The sequence below is a fragment of the Gopherus evgoodei genome, chromosome 6, assembly GCF_007399415.2.
Source record: "Gopherus evgoodei ecotype Sinaloan lineage chromosome 6, rGopEvg1_v1.p, whole genome shotgun sequence".
Classification (NCBI taxonomy): domain Eukaryota; kingdom Metazoa; phylum Chordata; order Testudines; family Testudinidae; genus Gopherus; species Gopherus evgoodei.
In genome coordinates this window covers 31,245-52,481 of record NC_044327.1, presented here as the reverse complement: position 1 = coordinate 52,481, position 21,237 = coordinate 31,245, and the positions used below count along the sequence as shown (strand labels likewise).

General features: G+C 47.3%; 1 long non-coding RNA gene across 1 annotated transcript; it reads right to left on the bottom strand.

The window, feature by feature from the left end:
* Window positions 1-2,581: 2,581 nt before the first annotated feature.
* Window positions 2,582-17,882, bottom strand: LOC115653603. Its single transcript, XR_004000963.1, has 3 exons — window positions 17,611-17,882; window positions 6,529-6,539; window positions 2,582-2,591 (listed from the first exon to the last, which is right to left on the bottom strand). It is a non-coding gene; the product is annotated as an uncharacterized LOC115653603 (long non-coding RNA).
* Between the last annotated feature and the right edge of the window lie 3,355 nt (window positions 17,883-21,237).

Here is a 21,237-nt window from a genome sequence, read left to right as displayed (position 1 = left end):
ACCTTGCACTGATAATCGAATATGCAGATTGGTACCCAGAAGCTGAGAAAAAAAAGATAGCAGGATGGCCTATGCATAAACAAAATGCAGCTATTGCTCATCATTGTCTGTAATATTGCTTGCTATTGTCTGCAACAAAGGTATAAATGCTTGCTGTAATTGTTTACCTGTTGAGAGACCTGTCCGGGTCTGGGGCAACCTTGTGTCCTAGGGCACTCCCTCCCTCAATTACAATTGCTTGAGAAATAATAAAGTATTTGATTTTGCTGCATCCAAACAAAAAGCGAGAACTGAGTTTTCTCCCACACACACACACACACACACACACACGCACACACACATACACACACACACACACCCCACTCCTGGTGTTGGGAGGGGAACAGGTGAAAGGACAAAAGAAGCAAGAGAAGAGACAGGAGGAAGGGATGGAGGAAAAGGTGAAACACAAAGCACAAACCCTAATGTCCCCAGTGATCCTAGGTGCAGAATTAAATACTGCCTCTTTAAGCTCGTGTTTTCCATGCTTAGACTTCGTCACCAGATGGATCAGACTGAACAGATTTCAAACCTCAAGGAGGCTCTTACCTTCTAAACAGGGATGGCTGTTTTCTAGTAAAATCAGGAAAAGGGAAGGCGAAAACTCGAAAGAGGTTCCCCTTGACACTCACGTACATGAACCCGAATACTCTCTCAGTCCTCAAAGAGAGATCTGGAGAAGGAGATTTGCTGAAGCAAAACCACAGGGGTCTCTGAGGTTTCCCTGGATCCTCGCCCCTGTCCTGCTTGGCTGATGTCAGCATCTCTCTGTGAGGTCACCACCACCCCACTACCCTTGACCAATAGTCTGAGGTCCTGCAAAAGGCCTTTGTGATATCACTGCCACACCCCTCCCTTGCTGTGCTAATGTCCTGCCCCTGACCAGGCACTTTGGAGGTTTGAGCTACTCCCTGTGGATCACCCCACTCAAAGAGCATTCGTTCTAGGCAGCAAGCCGGCTAGACAGTAAAACATCAGACGCTGCTCCCAATGCTACACTCAGTTTTTCAGAAATTAGTCGATTTTATGGCCAGAAGATATCATTAGAGCATTTAATCTGACCCCTGCATATCACAGGCCTTCTGTATGACACAATAGTGGGTGAGGGAGGGGAGCTGAGGAGGTGAGCGGGTGGGCAGTGGTGGGGGGACAGGAGAGCCGGCGGTGGGGTAGAGGGCCTGAGGAGGCGAGTGGGCAGGCAGTGGCTGGGGGGCAGGTGAGCTGGCGGCTGGCCTCAGCTCACCTCCGCTCCCCCTCCCCCAGAATGCCCCACCCCAATTTCCCCCCTCCTCTCTGCTTCCTGCAAATCAGCTGTTCGCGAAGGAAGCCTTGGTTGGAAGAGAAGCTGTGTGGCGCTTCACACTCAGTCCCAGCAAGGTGGAGACAGAGACAAGGTGGGGTGAGGCAGAGGGGCCACCCAAACTGCAGCAGGTAACCCGGGAGGCACACAGGGGAACCGCTCCTCACACCCACTCACCCACCTCCCCTCTGCCTCCCTCGGCCTGAGCAACCATCTGCTTCTCAGCCTTCCCGCGCAAACTGTCAGGGGCAGGGGTTCCAGGGGCAGTCAGGGGATAGGGAGAAGGGGTGGTTGGATGGGGCAAGGGTCCCAAGGGGGGCCATCAGGAATGAGAGGAGGAGTGGATGGGGTGCCAGGGGGCAGGGAATGGTGGATGGAGTAGGGGCCCTGGGGGGGTGTCAAGGAACCCGGGGGGTTGGATGAGGCAGGAGTCCCGGGGGGTGGGGGTGGGCCATGACCCCGGTGTATGGTGAGGAGGGAATCATTTGTTAAGATTTTGGCAGCTCATCACTTCCCGGGGGGTTGGGAGGCTGAGGAGGAGAATGGAAGGGCAGTGGCAGGGGGTGAGTATGCGAGCCAGGGAGGGGGAAGCTGAGGTGAGCGGGGGACTGAGAAGGCAAGCTGGCAGGCATTAGTAGGGGGTCAGGTGAGCTGGCAGTGGGGGAGGAGAGCTGAGGAGGGGGCGGGCAGACAGGTGAGCTGTGGGGGCTGAGGAGGCTAGCAGGCAGGCAGTGGGGGGGTGAGTCGGTGGCAGTGGAGGAGAGTTGAGGAGGTGAGCAGGGGGTGGTGGGGCTGAGAAGGCGAGTGGTGAGTCAGTGGTTGACCTTCTGCACCTTCCTCAGTCACACCTCATTCATTCAGCAGGGCAACTGATTACAACCTGGCGGGAAGATCCTATTCTACTTCTAGCAAAAAGACATTTTTCTTTTACCTTAATTACACTACCTTAGGGGCCCGCTATAACATATTACCAAGGTTCAATACCACTGTTCTGGCTGGGCAGTTCTGGGGAAGGAGGGTTTGTTTCCATGGGGCGGGCAGCGCTTGGGGGGGATTGTTTTGTGGGGGCTGGGCAGTGCTGGGGGGGGTGTTTTTGCAGGCTGGGTGGTTGTGTTTTGGGATGGCTGAGTGGCATTGGGGGGTATTTCGGCAGCACTGGGGGGGGTCAGTGGGACTGGGGGGTTTTCAACCCTCAGTTGTTTTCTCTGGAGTAATATTGCCCTCGTCGCCTTATGAGTTGTGCAGGTTTGGACTAAACCACAGACCCTGGACTCAGCATTCAAGTATCCTGCAGTCTGAACTTCGAATCTGATACATTCCCTCATTGGCTACCATTGTTTGCCCAGCATGGAAGTGCTTCTTGTCCAACAAGGCAACCAGATTGGGGCCCATAGGCATGGAATGGCTCTGAAGGAATCAGCTGTTCCTTGTTTCTCTCTGCGCTTCATGAAACTTTGGATCCAAAAGGTAAAAGATAGTTGTTTCCAATTTAATCATGGTGCCTTTAGGAGTGTGACCAATGCCACTGAACTAGGGAGCAGCTTTCTAAAAATAGTTTACCTGGGCCACAGGTCACCATAGCTTCCCTCTCTGGGGTGAAAATCAACCACCACTACCTGCAATTTCTACCTGAGTTCCTGTCAAATCTTCAGCCTGACTTGGAATAATTTTACACGTCTCTGGTGTAGAATTCTTCACCAACCGCACAACAGATCAGTAGCGATAGTGAGGTACAACTCCCCCAAATATGCCCTTTCATTTCTTTAATCTGGTGGCACAGATTTAAATTAGGGACTAAATTCAGGTGCGGTTTAGAATCCCTGTAAAACACCAAATGTCAGGTATCTATGGAAAATAGGTCTCTTTCTGCAGCAATATCACGTTCAACATGGATTTCATTTTCTACATATTTGCAGCATCTCCCAGGGGTGAGCTGAACCAAAATGTCACTGCAATTTTCCCATCTCTACCTAGATAGGAATTGCATTTCCAAAATAATAGGCAACATGCATCCGACTACAAAGGAGATCTCTTCAGGAGCAACCTCCTGCAGGGTCTGGGCCACAACTGCTTTGGGAGCCCAATGCATGGGTATCCTGCTTAGTTAAAAGTCATTGACTACGGAATCCTCTTCCCAGACCATTAGAAAAAATACAGACCTAACGAACTTAACAACAGGGGGATTGGGATGGTGATGGGGAATACCGGAATCCCTCTGACTTACCCTATCTTCTTCTGTTGTTACAGAGGGTGAAATGACATTTTTCCCTATCCCTGCCCTGTTACTACTCTTTGTTATAGTTCAATATATTTTAAGTGAGGAAAATGGTAGTAAAAATATCTGCTCTCCAACACAACTTGAAACAACATCAGCAACTTGGAATGAAACAATTTGTTTCCAAAGGGGGAACCTGATGACTTTGAAATGGGGGAACAGGATAACCGTGATGCTCAGGGTTTGTTTAGACTAGGAAAAGTGATGGAGTTTAGGTCAGGTCAAGGGGGAAGCTAATGCAACCACTGCACCTGGGCTGCATCTGCTCTACAGCTATAACTGTCTTTTTACACCAAGATCAGTAACTTGAGCAGCCAATGCCATGCGCAGCCCTAGTGGATGTCAGGCACAGGGAGCTTTTACCTCAGTGTAGCTTGTTGGGATCAAACCTCTCTCCCCCACCTCGAGCTGACGAACATTCCTGGCTGGAGGGACACACACTCCTACGAGTCAAAAGGAAAGGAGCTGATAGAAAAGATCACAGAACTGACCCCAGAGTGGTGTGAGCTTCAAAAGGTAGAAGCAGACAACTCATCTGGGGGAGCTGAGAGACCACGGTGAAGATGGTGCAAAGATTACTATATTGGAATGAGCAAATGTGATTTTTAAAAAAAACAAATCTTTGGCCAGCCCTAATCAAGGCATTTCTTACAGTTCTCTCCCATTTGGATTTTCTGATGTCTAATAGGGAATGAGCTCTGATTGAAGCTTTTCCCAAATGAAGAACATCTGTAGGGTCTCTCTCCACTGTGGATTCTGAGATGTCTGACAAGGTCTGAGCGCTCTATGAAGGTTTTCCCGCACTCAGAGCATGTGTAGCGTGTCTCTTCTGAGTTGATTCTCTCGCGCGTAATAAGGACTGAGAGCCTACTTAAGTTTTCCTCTGGCCTCTGCTGAGTCTCACAGGCTTTTGCTTTTTCTGGCAGTGCACAACTCCCGGAAACATTTCCTTTGCGTCTTCCTGATAACATCCCATGTGGTTCTACTTACTCAGCATCTTCCTGCTGGGGATTCGCCTCCTCGTTCTCACTCACAATCCCAACACCTGATGGGAGACAGAGAGAATCCAGACATAGGTCACTCCCTGTGCCTGAGAAAAAGGAAATGTCCAGAGATAGGAATGGAATAAGGGAGAGTCTAGTAGTCTGGCATTAAATGACCAAACTTTTCTACCTGACCCTTCTCAGTCAGTGAAACCTGCAGTGAAAAACTTTCCCTTGACTTTACTGAATTTGGATTTCCTGTCTTGTTGAATGGGTCCCTGGGAGCTGTCAGGCAAATATCCATGGAAAAGGAGAATAGATGTGAGCTTTGTTGGTTGGGAGATTTGACTGTGTTTTGTCTCCTTGTGAGATAGGCAAATTGGAGGAGCTCTTGCAGCATTTCTGATGATTGAGTTAAAAACTGCTTCCAACTTTTGTTTGCAAAATAGCTCAGCCCTCAGTGTGTTCAGCGTTTCTGAAAACCTGGCCAACATTTTTGTTGCCCAAATGGCAACTGAGTTCTTCTGAAATTCTGGCTCTAGGGGTGAGTGTGAGACCTTCTGAAAATCTGGCCTCTGTGTCTGGAAGCTCTAAGAACCTTCAGAACTTTTATCTTGTGTGAGAGCCTGATGAGAAAACCTTCCTTCTGTAGAACTCAGCAGATATTTTCTCACTGACTTACAATCACAATGTTTTATCTTGATCTCAGGTTTAGATACCAACAAAATACATTTGTTGTATTTTTACATGCAATGTGAAACAAACACCCCTAGTTGGGCAGAGGGATAGAAGTCGGTCTGCCACTAAATCACATTTCCTTTCATCAGTAGCTCCCTGAGCAAGGTAGTAACCAGTGGGCAACAGGTGAAAGGCCCATTGTCCATGCTTAGAACACTTCAGCAGCTAGACTTCAGGAATGGAAGAGGCTAATGATCAGTTTCTCTGGGCTAGTTACTTCCAAAGAGTGAGATGAAAGTGTTTGGCTGAATATTTTATTTGCTGAAATATTTTGGTTAGCCTAAAATGATTTTTTGGTTTTGTTTCACAAGAAAATTGGAAAAAATATTCATCTTGGGTCAACTTGAATGTCTATTATTGTTATTATAACATTGGTTAGACTAGCTAGCAAGGGGGAAAATAATTTGCCAAGTCTATTTGTGTAAAAGGGCATGCAGCCTGCACTTCCAGGTGCACATGGGAAAAATGCCCATATTATGTTACTAGTCAGTGGGAAGCTTTGATTTTTATATGGTCTCCAAAGCCCTTCCCAACATCATGTAGAAGAAGGGGGAACCAGGAAGAAACATGGATTTGTTTAAATTGGAAGTGAAAAATAATTGAAGGCTTCCTAATGTGAAGTAACTTTCCCTTGACTGGGAATTGAACCCAGGCCATTGCAGTGAAAGTGCCAAATCCAAACCACTAGACCACCAGGGAGCTAATGATAGGGCTTTTCTTCTCACTTATGTTATACTTCCTTAGGCTACTTTCTGTCCAATTTCTAAAGCAGCTCCATTGTCCACTCCTTGAGGGGCTAAGAGCAGAGAGTGCAGGAACCCCTGTACTCAGGGTCACAGCCTCAGCCAAACCCAGGCCACTGAAACAAACTCAAATGATGTTTCAGCTTCCTCCAGCAGGATCACAGAGCAATACAAAGAAAACCCATGAGGAAAAATCCTCCTCTGCCTTCATTTACCCCATTTCAACCCTCTCAGCAGCCGACTCTTGCAGGAAGGACACCGAGCTGATAGGAGCTCTGACATAGAGACCAAGGGAGGAGTGTTGCTCCCCCTTGGTGTGAGCTGATCACATTCTGACTCCGTGTAACGGGGCTCTGAGCTTTGCCATCTTGTGAGTTCTGAGTCCTCAACAAGCAGCCAAAGTGCTGAGCCCCCTGGATCCTTCTGCTGGGAGCATGGTGATTGCACAACAGCTGCAAACCCTTTTTCCCTCTCCTTGTCCTCCTCCACTTCCCCGGCCCTTCCCCACAAATGGTTCTATCAGACACTGGAGGGATCTAAGGACCTGCAGGTTTCCCTCACCCATCTCTTAAAGCAAACAGTGATTCCCTTCTCTGTTACTCCTGGGCCAGGCTTCTTTTGAATTTTTCCCAAGTGAAGCCTGATTCCTTGAGAAAATATGTGTGTGGCACCAGCTTGTCTTCCCCCTCTCTGGGAGCTGAGAAGCTTTTTCAGACTGTTCTCCACTAGATGAGTCCAACAGCACCTTCCCTTGGTGGGAGAATCCTAAATTCCACCCTCCCCTCCTGGTTTCTCTGACCAGCTGATGGCGATAGCATGCTAAATCAACCCCAGCTCTCTGGTCTAGAAAGCAGCATTTAAGTAACGGCTCCGGTTTGCTCGCTGGAGACATAACCAGGAAAGAAGGCGAATGTCAGAAAGGGGACCTCAGCTTGCAAATAAACACCCTCAGGGCTCCTTCTACATAGAGACTTAGCAGCTGAACAGATTCAAACCTGGCTAGCTCAGTTGGTAGCACATAACACTTTAAATCCCATGGTTGTGCATTAAAGCCCCACATTGGGTGGTAGTTAACAGCCACTCTTCCGCTTATATTCACAGCCCAAAACGAAATAAACTCTCTGTCCTCTCTACCTTCTTAGGCAGGTAATATGTTTTCCTCCCTGTAAGCTTCAGTAAAACATGAAGAGAGAACAAACTGACGTTTGCATCCTCTGTTGAGACAGGTTTTTCTCCTCTTCCATTTTGCCCCAGGCAACAGAGGGGGGATAACCACCATTTATCGGATAAGTCCAGAGAGAAAACTTTGCTCATTATAAATAAGATGATCCATTGAATCATATAGAAAGGAGGAGCAGGGAGGGATCCCAAGAGTCAGGGCCAAGTATCTCTAGGCCATCCCTGACAGGTGTTTGTATAACCCCTTCTTAAAATTCTCCAATGATGGAGATTCTGAAAATTTCCATTGAGGCCTCTGCCATGCAATCAACAATGCTTGGCTTGTGGTTAAGGGCCAGGCTGTGATTCAGAAAATTCGGATTCAGTTCTCAGTTTGATCCCATTATTTTCTGTGCAAACATGGACAAATGACATCATATCTTCGGGCCTCAGTTTCCCTATCTGTAAAACGGGAACCACCCTCCCACACTTTGTCTATTTCACCTGTGAGCTGTTGGCAGCAAGGACTCTCTCTCTCTCATGCTGAGTTGTAGAATACCTGGCAGAATCATGGCCCCCACTGTCGGTCAGGGTCTCTTCAGTGTTTGGCACAACTGGGGCACTCACTCTTGGATGGGGCATCTGCAGTGCTCAACACAATGAGGCCCCAATATAGGAGCCTAATGAGGATACAAAAATCTCCCCCTACAGGTTTTTGTATATTGCCATTCCTAATATCTGATTTGTGTCCGTTTATTCTTTTCCGTAGCGACTGTCACTACGGAAAGGGATAAACCGACACAAATCAGATATTAGGAATGGCAATAAACCTGTAGGAGAACACTTCAGCCTCCCTGGCCTCACTATAGCAGACCTTAATGTGGCCATCCTGCAGCAAAAAAACTTCAGGACCAGACTTCAGAGAGAAACTGCTGAGCTTCAGTTCATCTGCAAATTTGACACCATCAGCTCAGGATTGAACAAAGACTGTGAATGGCTTGCCAACTACAGGACCAGCTTCTCCTCTCTTGGTTTTCACATCTCAACTGCTAGAACAGGGCCTCATCCTCCCTGATTGAACTACCTCATTATCTCTAGCTTGCCTACATACATATACCTGCTCCTGGAAATTTCCACTACATGCATCTGAGGAAGTGGGTATTCACCCACGAAAGCTCATGCTCCAAAACGTCTGTTAGTCTATAAGGTGCCACAGGACTCTTGCTGCTTTTACTGGGGTGAGAACAAAGAACTGAGTGCGTGCTCTTTCCACCTGAGTTCTTTCCAAGTCCTTGGCCTTGGTTAGGGTAAATTTACAATTCTCCGAAGCAGAAACCTTTAAAGAAACACTCAAAATTTCTGCTGTGTTTAGTGAGCAATGGCTTCCCGAAACATGCCCAGTTTTTCTTTAATTTGGTAGCACAGTTCCAGGGAAGGGACTGGACACAGGGCTGGATCATAATCTTCGTTTGTTACCAGAGCTGGAGATTCTATTCAAAAATAGCTATTTTTCTGCAGCTATTAGATTTCCAACACTGATTTTATACACATTTTCAACACCTAAAAAGGATAAATACAACAAAAAACCCACTTCTATTTCCTCAACATCTGTGTCAAGAAGGGCAGCATTTCCCATAACATAGGATTAGCTAGGAGAGATCTTTTGTAGGGTCTGGGCTACAAATCATTTGGGAACCAAATACATGGGCATTTTGCCTAGTTCAAAATCACCTAATGTGGAATTCTTCCCCCAGATCAGCTCAGATAATATTGACTTCAACAACTGAACTACACTGTGATCATATGCACTTCCTTCAGTTAGCTCGGGTTCTGCTGCTGTTCACCATTTCTGACTGGAGATTTTAAATCACTGCTGTGTCTTTGTTAGCATGCCCAGTAAATTGGGGAGTTCTCCCCTTTTGGCAGAACTGCACTTGAATTTTCTCCAAGTCGTCATGGAGGGGTGAGGAAAAAGCAAAGCTGAAGTGAGAAATGGATGACTTTAGTAAATGGTCATTTGTCTTAAGTTCTCCAAAAAATCTGAGCTACATCCTATCAACCTGAACTATTATCCAACTGGGTAACCAAACAGCATTCAGGAAAGATAGAAACCCACATCACAGAGAGACAGAATACATGACAATGGAAGTGTCAAGTGAAATTCCAGAGCAAGTTACATCTGATTATTCAGAATCAGGACAAGAGATTCTCCCATCACATTCTCCTCTGATCCATTCAAACCTGCTTCACTCAGCACTGTCTCAATAGTCAGTTATGTTATTTACAACATGTTTAGTATCCTAGCATCCCCATAATGGGGGACAAAACAGCTACCTTGTAAGAAGTGGCTTTAGCAATAGATGGGACCTGGAATTTAAACTCCCAATGATCACACTGTGTTTGGGATCCATTTGAATTCCTCTTCCAGGTCTTTGACACTTTCCTCTCCAGTCATAGTGACTCTGATATAGGATTAAGGAAGTCAAACCATCATGTCCAAGCACAGACAACGGAGAATGCTTCATCACAGGACACTTTGAGAAGTGGATGGATAGAATGTGATGATGATAAACTCTGCCTGGCTCAGATAAAAGTTAACAGTTCTGCAGTGATGAGGAAGAAAGGAATCTCTGAGTCGCCCCATCTCCTTCTGGTGTCACATAGGCTGAAATGACACCTTTTTTCCTGTCCCTGCTCCTCTTCATTTACATATAATTTGAAAAGTTCCCAATAGAACTGCTCTTCAGCACAACCCAGAGTAATGTGAGAACAACTGGCAATGATACAATCTGTATCATTTGTGACTCTAACAATAACTTTGCAATAGGAGGAATGGTATAAATGTGATGCTCCCTGGTTCCTGATAGGAAGGGCACACTCGAATTACTCATGGGAGAATGGAGTTGAAAGAAAGGACAAATGGGCCCACCTCAAACAGGGCAAACTGCGAAAGTCAAAAATGGGCCACTCATCTGAACAAGCTGAGGGATAACGGTGCTGCAAACAGTTCAAGCAGTTTTAAAAGTTACGATGTCAGAATCAGGAAAAAATATTAAAGAAAACAAGTATTGATAGCCCTAGAGGTTTTTAAGGTGTTGATCTCCCTTGCAGATTCTCTCATGGCTAACATGATCTGAATGCTAAGAGAAGCTTTTCCCACGCTCATGGCATTCATAGGGCCACTCCCCTGTGTGGATTCTCTGATGTTTAGAAAGCGCTGAGGAGTTAGTGAAGCATTTCCCACACTCAGAGCATTCATAGGGCCTCTCGCCTGTGTGGATTCTCTCATGTTCAGAAAGGCCTGAGCTCTTAGTGAAGCATTTTCCACAGTCACTGCATTCATAGGTCCTCTCCCCTGTGTGGATTCTCTGATGCTTTATATGGGTTGAGTAGTCACATAACTTTTCCCACACTCAGTGCATGTATTTTTTCTCTTTCCCCTGAAGATTTCCTGCTGTTTTGTGATTTCCTTGAGGTCTGTCTCAGTTCCCTGACAGGAAATACATTTAAACACTTTCTTCCCTGGCTGCTTTCCCTGCTCTCTTTCTGGTCTGTGCTGAATATCATGGGATTTTTCCTGCTTATAACTCCTGGACACATTCCTTTTCGACCTTTGTGATAATTCTCTGTGTTTAGCCACTTACTCAACGTTTTCCTGCTGATAATTCTGCTCCTCTTTCTCGCACACCATTGCATCACTTGCTGCGATAGAGACAGAAATCTCAGACAGGGATGGAAAGGGGAAGGCCAAACCAATATAAGTTCTGGAGAGAGGTCAAATAAAAACTAGGAACTGAACTCCCCCAAACTCTTCCCCCAAATGTTGTAGTAGGATTTTATGTTTATGTTTTATCTGATTTAGAATGAAGGATTACGAATCATTATGTAGCGTGCATTGTGTATTGGTTTATGATCTGATCACATCTTGCCAGTCATCCTTTTTGAATAACAGAAAGGAATGGCCAATAGGCCAATGGGTAGAGATACATCAGCCAGAATCTGTGTCTGGACTGATTTCAAGGCAGTAACAGATCTTTGAGGGGCACCAATTTGTTGCAGGTTTAGCATTTTAAAATAAGTAAAAGAATGCCATGGCTGTTTTCTTTTGCATTGCAATCTGATGTTCCTGTTCAAAATGTTATGTGTAAATTAATTCTGTTTTGTGTGTGAATGAGAAATGTGTGTGTTAAGAGATAAGCGTGAAGGCCATCGCTGAACCAGATGTACGAGGGAGGAAGCGGCAACAGACGCAAGGGTGCCAGGAGGCTGCAACACGCCCCTATTGAATTGCCAGAGGAGGGCTGATTGATGAATCTAAAGATGAGATAGGCACCTATCAGTGGGGACAAGATAGCTGTGATCAAAACCAACATGGGAGAACTCTCTGAGGAACTACTTGATGAAAGATCAAGATGAAGGATGAAAAGGACAATTTAAGAAAACAAGCACTCATCAAACAATTAATTACAACATGACAGTGCAAAGCTCATTGGTTCCAATGAAGGAAAATCAGTATATAACCAGGGTGCCTTGCCATGAAACTTTGGGTTCATTCTGCCAAGACTTCCCCAGAGGATTGTGTGGCAACCACGGAACCCGGCTCCTCCTACCCATGATCAAACTAGCTGGCCACTAGGTTAATCTAGACTCTGGACTGGTAACTATAACATCGACTGGCGGGACAGTGTGTGTGTGTGGTGTGTGATTGATGCATATGCTAATTGTTGTAGCTTCAATAAATGCAGCATATTGTCTTTTCCCCTGAAAAAGATCCCATGTGCTTCTTATAAGCATAACAGGGTAAAACCCACAAGGTATCTAGCTAGCACATCTTGGAGGGACTGTTCAAATTAAGTTGTTCATCAAGACACACCTGGTTGACAATGGACCATGGGAGAAGCCCATCTACACTAAGTGAACTGTCATGTGGACTGTCTGGAATCTAGATAATGGCTTCCTGCAATGACTGAGGGAACTGGGTATGAACATGTGACTTGCACATGTGACTCCATACTCCCATCTTGTTGCTGTAATTTTCCACAGGAAGAACCATGGAATGCCCTTCACATGGCAAAAGTATTAAAGGCCCTGGAAACACCTCCATTTTGTCTTCAATCCTGCTTCTTACCTCCGGAGGAACTTTGCTACAAACTGAAGCTCTGAACAAAGGACTGAATGACCCATCCCAGCTGTAGATGTGCTCCAGAGACTTGACTTAAGCCAACAGTTTATTTCATCACTGCTACAAGCCTGAACCAAGGACTTTGCCATTGCTGGATGTAATTGATTCCCTTAGCCAATTTTACCTCTTCCCTTTCTTTCTTTTTATGAATAAACCTTTAGATATTAGATACTAAGGATGGGCACCAGCATGATTTTGGGGTAAGATTTAAGTTGTGTATTGACCTGGGAGTGGCTGGCCCTTTGGGATCAGAAGAAACTATCATTTAATGACACTGGTTGTAAAGAATCACTCATCTCTGAATCCAGTGTTTTAGAACCAGAATGCCTGAGAAAACAGCCTTTATGTTTTCTTGTTAGCCAGTGTGGTGAAACAGGAGTTTACTTTTGTTGCTGCTTTGGTCTATCTTATAAAAGAACAGAAGTACTTGTGGCACCTAAGAGACTAACAAATGTATTTGAGCATAAGCTTTTGTGGGCTACAGCCCACTTTATCAGATGCATGCTTATGCGCAAATAAATTTGTTAGTCTCTTAGGTGCCACAAGTACTCCTGTTCCTTTTTGCGGATACAGACTAACATGGCTGCTACTCTGAAACTTATAAAAGAATATCCACCAGTTTTGGGTTGTGTTGGTCCTATTTCTCAGCAGTTCATCCTGAATTTGGCATCCTCAGTTGTGACCCACTAAGGCTTGGTGACAGGGTGCCAAGGGAGGGGGCTGGGTCATGGATTTACAGGGAGTTAGGTGACTCAAACGTCATACTGTTGCCCTTGGAACCGCCCTCTTTAGGGTATGTCTAAGGTGCATCAGGGAATCAGCCACCTTTCAGGCTGAGTCTCATGCTAATGCATTAAAAATGGCTGTGGAGACATTGCTTTGATGTTAGGGCTCCGCTTGGAGTTCAGACCATCCAACCCACCCACTCCACTCAACCCCTGGCTTTAGAACCCAAGCTACAACCCAACCAACAGCGCCTACACTGTAATTTGTAGTGAGTCAGCATGGACGCTGGCTGGGAGGCAGCTTCCAGACGCAGTGCAGACATACCCTTAATGAGTGACATGCTCGCTTTAGCTTTTTCCAAGGGTGAACCCTGGTTCCCGTTAGAACCATAGAGTTAAACGGACCACAAAGGTCATCTAGTCTAACAGCATGCCTTTTGAAAATTCCAGTGAAAAACCTTCCACCACCTCCCTAGGCATCTGTTTCATTGTCCTACCGCTCTTCCAGTTAGGAAGTTTTTTCCTGAGATTTAATCAAAATCTGCTGTGCTGTAGTTTGAACTCATAGCCTCTTGTCCTTCCCTCTGTGACAAAAGAGAAGAACTGTTCTCCATCCTCTGTATGGCAACCGGCAGCAAGCATAACCAGCAGGGACCACAACCAGCCCCTTGGGCCAGAGAGCCAGGAAAGCCACCTTCACCCCTCTGGAAGATGAGGGGTGGGATAGGAAGCAGAAGCACGAAAGGAAGGGGCCCTGAAGCTCAGTTAGGCTGAAGCTGCTGAGGGAGAAAAACAGTTATTACCTGCTGCCGGAGTGGGACACCGGGGACCAGCTGGGGCAGTCACCAGAGGATTGTAGGAAGTAGCCCAGGGAAACTAGACCATCGTCAGGCTATGTTGGCCTGACACTAAGTAAGGGTGTTGTGGGTGGATCCCCGCTGATCCAGTGGCGGATTACACTGCCACTGTTAGGGTCTGGGACTGGGCCAGGGTCTGGGACTGGGCCAGGGTCTCCCTACTTTCTGCCATCCCACCTTCGGCCAGCAGGCCTGTGTTGGCCAACCGTCTGCCGAGCTAGGACACTAGACTGTTTGGTGCTTGCCCCTACCTGAGCCCTAGACTGTTTGGTGCTCGCTCTGGGCAAAGCCCCTAATTGTTTGCTGCCCCACCCTGCCTGAGGGCCTATGCTTGGATACTTTGCAGCTCTGCCCTGAGACAGACCAGGAAGGATGGCCACACAAGCTCACACGGCCTTTTGAGTATTTGAAAACCACTGTCATATCTCCCCGCAATAACTCTTTTTTTCAAAGTAAACATACCCAGTTCCATCAGCCTTTGCTCACTGGTTTGCATTCCATCCCTTTGATCATCTTTGTCACTTGCCTCTGGATTCTTTCCAGTTTTTCTACATCCTGACTAGTCACTGATGACGAAAACTGGACGCAGGACTTCCCTGAGGCCTAACCAGTGCTGAGTAGAGCAGTACTATCACCACCTGTGATTTGCGTGCTATGCTTCTGTTAAGGCATTTGCTTCTTTTTTGCATTACTATCACACTGTTGACTTAATGCTGAGGTTGTGATCCACAACTCCCAGATCCTTCTCAGCGGTGCTGCTGCCATGCCAGTTATCCCCCAGTCAGGATTTGTGCATTGGGTTTTTCTTCCCGAACTGTAGCACCTTACACTTTGTCTATGCTCAATGTCATTGTTGTCTATAGCCCAGTTTGCCAATTTATCATGATCTCTTTCAAGTTTTGCTCTATCCTCCAAAGTGTTGACAACCCCCCATCTTAATGTCATCTGCAAATTTGATCAGTATGCTCTCTATTCCTACATCCAGGTCATTAATGAAGATGTTAAACAGCAGCAGACCCAAAACAGATCCCTGTGAAACCCCATTTGAGAAATCCCTCCAATCTGACATCATTCCGATAATAGTTATTCTTTGCTTGCGGTTGTGTAATCAATTATATATCCACTTAATGGGAGTTCTGTTGAGCATGCATTTCTCCAGCTTACTCATGGGACTGTGTCAAAAGCCTTTTTGATGTCCAGGTCTATTTTAGCCACCAAACCAGTTACCCTATCAAAGAAGGATATCAGGCTGGTTTGTCATGCTATGTTCTTAGTAAATCCATGCTGGCTGCTAGCAATTACCCCTTCATCCTCCAGGTATTCGCAAATGGAATGTTTCATACATTGATCTAGTAGCTTCCCTGGTACTGGGGTCAGGCTGACTAGGCTCCAGCAACTCCTTTTTCCCCTCTGTAAAGATGGGCACTATGTTAACCGTTCTCCAGGCTTCTGGGACCTCTTCCGTCATCTGAGTTTGCAAATATTGCCAGAGGCTCTGAGATTTCAACAGCTAATTCTGGGCTGAACAGCAGGAAAGGACGTGGGGGGTTGGTTTGGGGGATGAAGAGCTCTGCTATCAACATTTCAGCTGTTGAGCTTGAGCTGATGGCTGGCCATCCACGAGGAGGCATCAGAGGGAGGAAGAGATTTCAGTTTGGACAGAGGGAGACAGGTCTGGAGCAGAGCGGTAGGTCTGGGATTCATCAGCATACGGACAGTAGCTGAATTTGTGTTTGGGGGTGAGATTTCCCAGAGATAAAGTGTGGAGGAAGTGACCAAGGACTGAGGCCTGTAGAACCCCCACAGAAAAGTGGAGTGGGAGTGAGGAGGATCTTCCTAAGGACACGCTGAAGAAGTGGTTACAGAGGTAGGAGGAGAACCAGGAAGCAGACAAGATATCAAGAAGACGACCATGGTCAGTGGTATTAAAAGCGGATGACGGGTTAAGAAGAATAAGGGTGGAGCACTGGTTCTGAGCTTTGCTTAGGGAGAGGTCATTAGAGACTATAGCAAAAGCATTCTCAGTGGAGGGCCCCAAACATCTGCCTCCCTGAAACCTTCCCTTCCCACTGCCACCAGATCCTTCCTGCTCCTTGGAGCAACCACTCCCCATCCCCTTCCCACTATCCTCAGGGATACTTTTCCACTTCCAAGGGTCCAACACCTTCTACCCAATCCTTCCCACTCCAACAGCACCACTGCTGGGACTTCCACCCCCTGTCTCCATTCCCAGTCTCCCACTCCCCCAGACCACCACACTCCTTGTTCCCAGGAGATTCTGTCTCTGATTCCTCATCTCCTCTTCCTTCCATGGTACCCATCCCTCCCTGCTTCCCTCTAGTCTGCCACATCCCTATCCCTTTCCTCTCACTACATTCAGCCTTCCCTACCTTGTGGCACCCCACAAGCACTAGCTTCCCCATCATCTTCTCCCCAACACTGCTCCCTGCTCTCCTTCCCCCGTACCTCCCAAGAACTCCTGAACAGGAACCTCACACTGCTCTCACAGTCATTGGTCAAGAGGACATGCTGTGGCCACTGCCTCTGAGCTACACCCATTCATCTGAGTCGGAGCCGTACCACTGTTAACTTTCAGACTAGGTGTATTATGCGTTTTTGCTTGCATTCTGAAGGAGTTCCTCTTCAATGTTTCCCCCTGATTCCAAAATTTCAGGGCTGAGAACAATATTTTAAAGTGTTTTAAAATCCACTGTGGCCTCTTCTGAGCTGCAAAGTTTTGTCGGCATAGCTCTGTTTGTTAGAGATTCTGTCAATTAAGGGAAACCACATCCTTAATTGACAGAATTATGCTGGCAAAATCTCTCATGCAGACACAGAATGCTAAAAAAGTCTATTAAAAAAATAAGGAAATCAGATGCCCATAACCTACATAAGTACTGAGCACAGGTTGCCCAGTTCTGCTGCATGCCTTTCCACTAGGTGGGTGGTAGCTAAACTTAAACTTCTGAAAACCAGGAGAGGAAGAGTTAATATACACACCACTCCTAAAATGCAACCTTAACTCTGCCCCAGCCCTGCAGCTGGCACTAGCCACTGGGAATGGTTCAGTAAGGCTGGTGCAAAGGTTAACAAGCTAACAAAGGAAGTGGAGGTTTCTCCATTTCTTGAAGTCGTCAAGTCCCAGTGGATGCCTTTTGGGGGAGGATTTAGTCCAACACAAGGTATTCAGCTCAGTACAGCAATAACTGGGGAAATTCTATGACCTGTCTTATACAGGATCTAATAGCCCTTTCTGGCCATAAAATCTATGATTCTACAATAGCTATGAAGGACTAAGAACGTGCCACTGTCTGTGTTGTGTTCACAGGTGGGAATCCCGGCATTTCTCCACATGCCTCCAGCCGTGTGCACTGGGTCAGCTGTAGCTGTAACTGGATGGTGGCGGGAGGAGTTGGAGCAGCTTGGCAGAGCTGTGACTGTGATATGAAGGGAGGTGCATGTGAACCCTGAGGGACCTAGCCTGCCCCATTTCAATGCTCTCAATGGGCTGTTGCTGAGACAGGGCAGAGCAGAGGTGGCATTGTGGGGGTGGTGTGAACCTTACCTCTTCATTTTCCCTTCCACGAATGGAGGGGATGGGAATCCTTACCCAACGAGGTCACATTCTCAAAGTTCTCCTGCATGACTTCGCTGTAGAGGGCTCTTTGACGGGGGTGCAGCAGAGCCCACTCTTCCCTGGTGAAATACACAGCCACCTCCTTGAAGGTCACCGGTCCCTGAAAGAGCAAGAGCCCCCCACTCACAACCTGCTGTCCCACTCACAGTCCCACTATTCATGGGGGAGAGAAGCCAATCAAATGGAAGCTCTGGCAGACTCACAGTCAGCAAGGCCCCACCCCTACTCTGCTCAGAGCAGCCAGGAGGCAAAACAGGAGGGGAGATAAAAATCCCCTCACCACCACTCCCCCGCAGACAGAGGGGGAAGGGTCTTCTAATCCATCACACACCTACAAGCCAGAGGCTGATGCGGGGGACGGGGCCCCCAGCAGGCTCCAGGGTCGGCTCCCGGGTAGGAATCCCAAAAGGCTTCCCAGTGCTGGCACCTGGAAGGAAGGGGAGGGGTTATTTACTCTAGGCCCTACTGGTGGGTAACCTCTCACCCCTCCTTCGAATCTCCTAGCAGCCTCTGGTCAGTAGGCTCATATTCTTGCACTGGGAATCTGAAACATTTTCCCCGCGCTGTCCAGGGTTCCCTCACCCCCAAAACAAACCCATTCCACAAATAGCAGCAAAGAATCCTGTGGCACCTTAGAGGCTAACAGACGTTTTGGAGCATGAGCTTCTGTGGGTGAATATCCATTTCCTCAGATGCATGTAGTGGAAATTTCCAGGGGCAGGTATATATATGCTAGCAAGCAAGCTAGAGATAATGAGGTCAGTTCAATCTGGGAGGATGAGGCCCTGTTCTAGCAGTTGAGGTGTGAAAACCGAGAGAGGAGAAGCTGGTTCTGTAGTTGGAAAGCCATTCACAGTCTTTGTTCAATCCTGAGCTGATGGTGTCAAATTTGCAGATGAACTGAAGCTCAGCAGTTTCTCTTTGAAGTCTGGTCCTGAAGTTTTTTTGCTGCAGGATGGCCACCTTAAGGTCTGCTATAGTGTGGCCAGGGAGATTGAATTGCTCTCCTACAGGTTTTTGTATGTTGCCATTCCTAATGTCTGATTTGTGTCCATTTATCCTTTTCCGTAGAGACTGTCCAGTTTGGCCGATGTACATAGCAGAGGGGCATTGCTGGCATATGATGGCGTATATTACATTGGTGGATGTGCAGGTGAATGAACCAGTGATGGTGTGGCTGATCTGGTTAGGTCCCGTGATGGTGTCGCTGGTGTAGATACGTGGGCAGAGTTGGCATCGAGGTTTGTTGCATGGATTGGTTCCTGAGCTAGAGTTATTATGGTGCGGTGTGCAGTTACTGGTGAGAATATGTTTCAGGTTGGCATGTTGTCTGTGGGCAAGGACTGGCCTGCCACCCAAGGCCTGTGAAAATTTGGGATCATTGTCCAGGATGGGTTGTAGATCCTTGATGATGCGTTGGAGGGGTTTTAGCTGGGGGCTGTATGTGATGGCCAGTGGAATCCTGTTGGTTTCTTTCTTAGGTTTGTCTTGCAGTAGGAGGCTTCTGGGTACACGTCTGGCTCTGTTGATCTGTTTCCTTATTTCCTCGTGCGGGTATTGTACTTTTGAGAATGCTTGGTGGAGACTTTGTAGGTGTTGGTCTCTGTTTGAAGGGTTAGAGCAGATGTGGTTGTACCTCAGTGCTTGGCTATAGACAATGGATCGTGTGATGTGTCCGGGATGGAAGCTGGAGGCATGAAGGTAGGCATAGTGGTTGGTAGGTTTTCGATATAGGGTGGTGTTAATGTGACCATCACTTATTTGCACCGTGGTGTCAAGAAAGTGGACCTCCCATGTAGATTGGTCCAGGCTGAGGTTGATGGTGGGGTGGAAGCTGTTGAGATTGTGGTGGAATTTTTCCAGAGTCTCCTTCCCATGGGTCCAGATATTTCTCTGCATTGAGAATCCAATTCCCCTCAGTGCTGAGAGACCCAAAAGGCCCCTGGCCCCACTAAATCCATCAACCTGCCATGAGAAGGGCCTTGGTCCTGGTTCGGGACCTCAGCATGGTGGGGGAGGGAATTTCACCCTCCAAGTGCCAATGCAGAGACTCATTTCCAGGAGAGAAGACCTTGGGGCTGCAGCATCCAGGACTCCCATGACCCACCCATGGTCCTGCTGTCAGACTCACTGTGTGACCTTGGGCAGGGCTCTGCCCCTCCCTCGGACTCACTTTCCCCATTTGTCCCATAGGGATAATGCCCTTGACTCCACTCTGTAAAGTTCTTTGGGGTCCAGGGCTCAGAAGCATCTATAGAAACGCTGAGTATCATCATTGCAATGACAGCCTGACCTGCAGGGGTTGGCTCAGCGGCTGCTGCCCCTTCTCTCCTCCCCTCTCCCTGAGCAGGGAAATCTCCCAGGACAGGCTGCAGAAGCCCTCATCCCTTCTCTGGACAATGGCTCTCTCTAGCTCTTCCAGCCAGGACAGCAGCCGCTGCTCCTGCTCCTCCAGAAACCCTCGCAGCTCCTGCCACTCCAAGACGATCTTCTGCCTTTCAACTGCCATCTGTTTCTGCAACAGGGAGAAGGTGGCTCAGTAACAAGGGAACATAGAACATAAGAACGGCCAGACTGGGTCAGACCAAAAGTCCATCTAGCCCAGTACCCTGTCTTCTGACAGTGGCCAATGCCAGGTGCCCCAGAAGCAATGAACAGAACAGGGAATCATCAAGTGATCCATCCCCTGTCGCCCATTACCAGCTCCTGGCAAACAGAGGCTAGGGACACCATCCCTGTCCATCCTGGCTAATAACCACTGATGGACCTGTCCTCCATGAACTCATCTAGTTCTTTTTAGAACGCTGTTAGTGTCTTGGCCTTCACAACATCCTCTGGCAAGGGGTTCCACAGGTTGACTGTGTGTTGTGTGAAGAAATACTTCCTTTTGTTTGTTTTAAACCTGCTGCCTATTCATTTCACTGGATGACCCCTAGTTCTTGTGTTATGAGGAATAAATAACACTTCCTTATTTACTTTCACCACACAAGTCATGATTTAATAGACCTCTCTCATATCTCCCCTTAGTCGTCTCTTGTCCAAGCTGAACAGTTTCAGGCTTTGTCTACACCGGCACTTCTCTCCTGCTGACAAACAGCAGCTACACTATCAGAGGGGTAGCTGTGTTAGTCTGGATCTGTAAAAGCAGCAAAGAGTCCTGTGGCACCTTATAGACTAACAGACGTTTTGGAGCATGAGCTCTCGTGGGTGAATACCCACTTCGTCGGATGCATGCACAGGACTCTTTGCTGCTTTAGCAGCTACACTGCGGGCCTGTCACCAGCACGGCTGTAGTGGCACAGACGTGTTGCTAAAGCTGCGGTGTGCAGCCATAGCCTCAGTCTTATTCATCTCTCCTCGTAGGGAAGCTGTTCCGCACCCTGCATCATTTTGTTGGCCTTCTCTGTGCCTTTTCCAATTCCAATATATATATTTTTTTTTGACCAGATCTGCACATAGTATTCAAGATGTGGGCATACCATGGATTTATATAGAGGCAATAGGATATTTTCTGTTTTATTGTCTATCCCTTTCCTAATGATTCCCCACATTCTGTTCACTTTTTTGACTGCTGCTGCAGATGGCGTAGCTGTTTCCAGA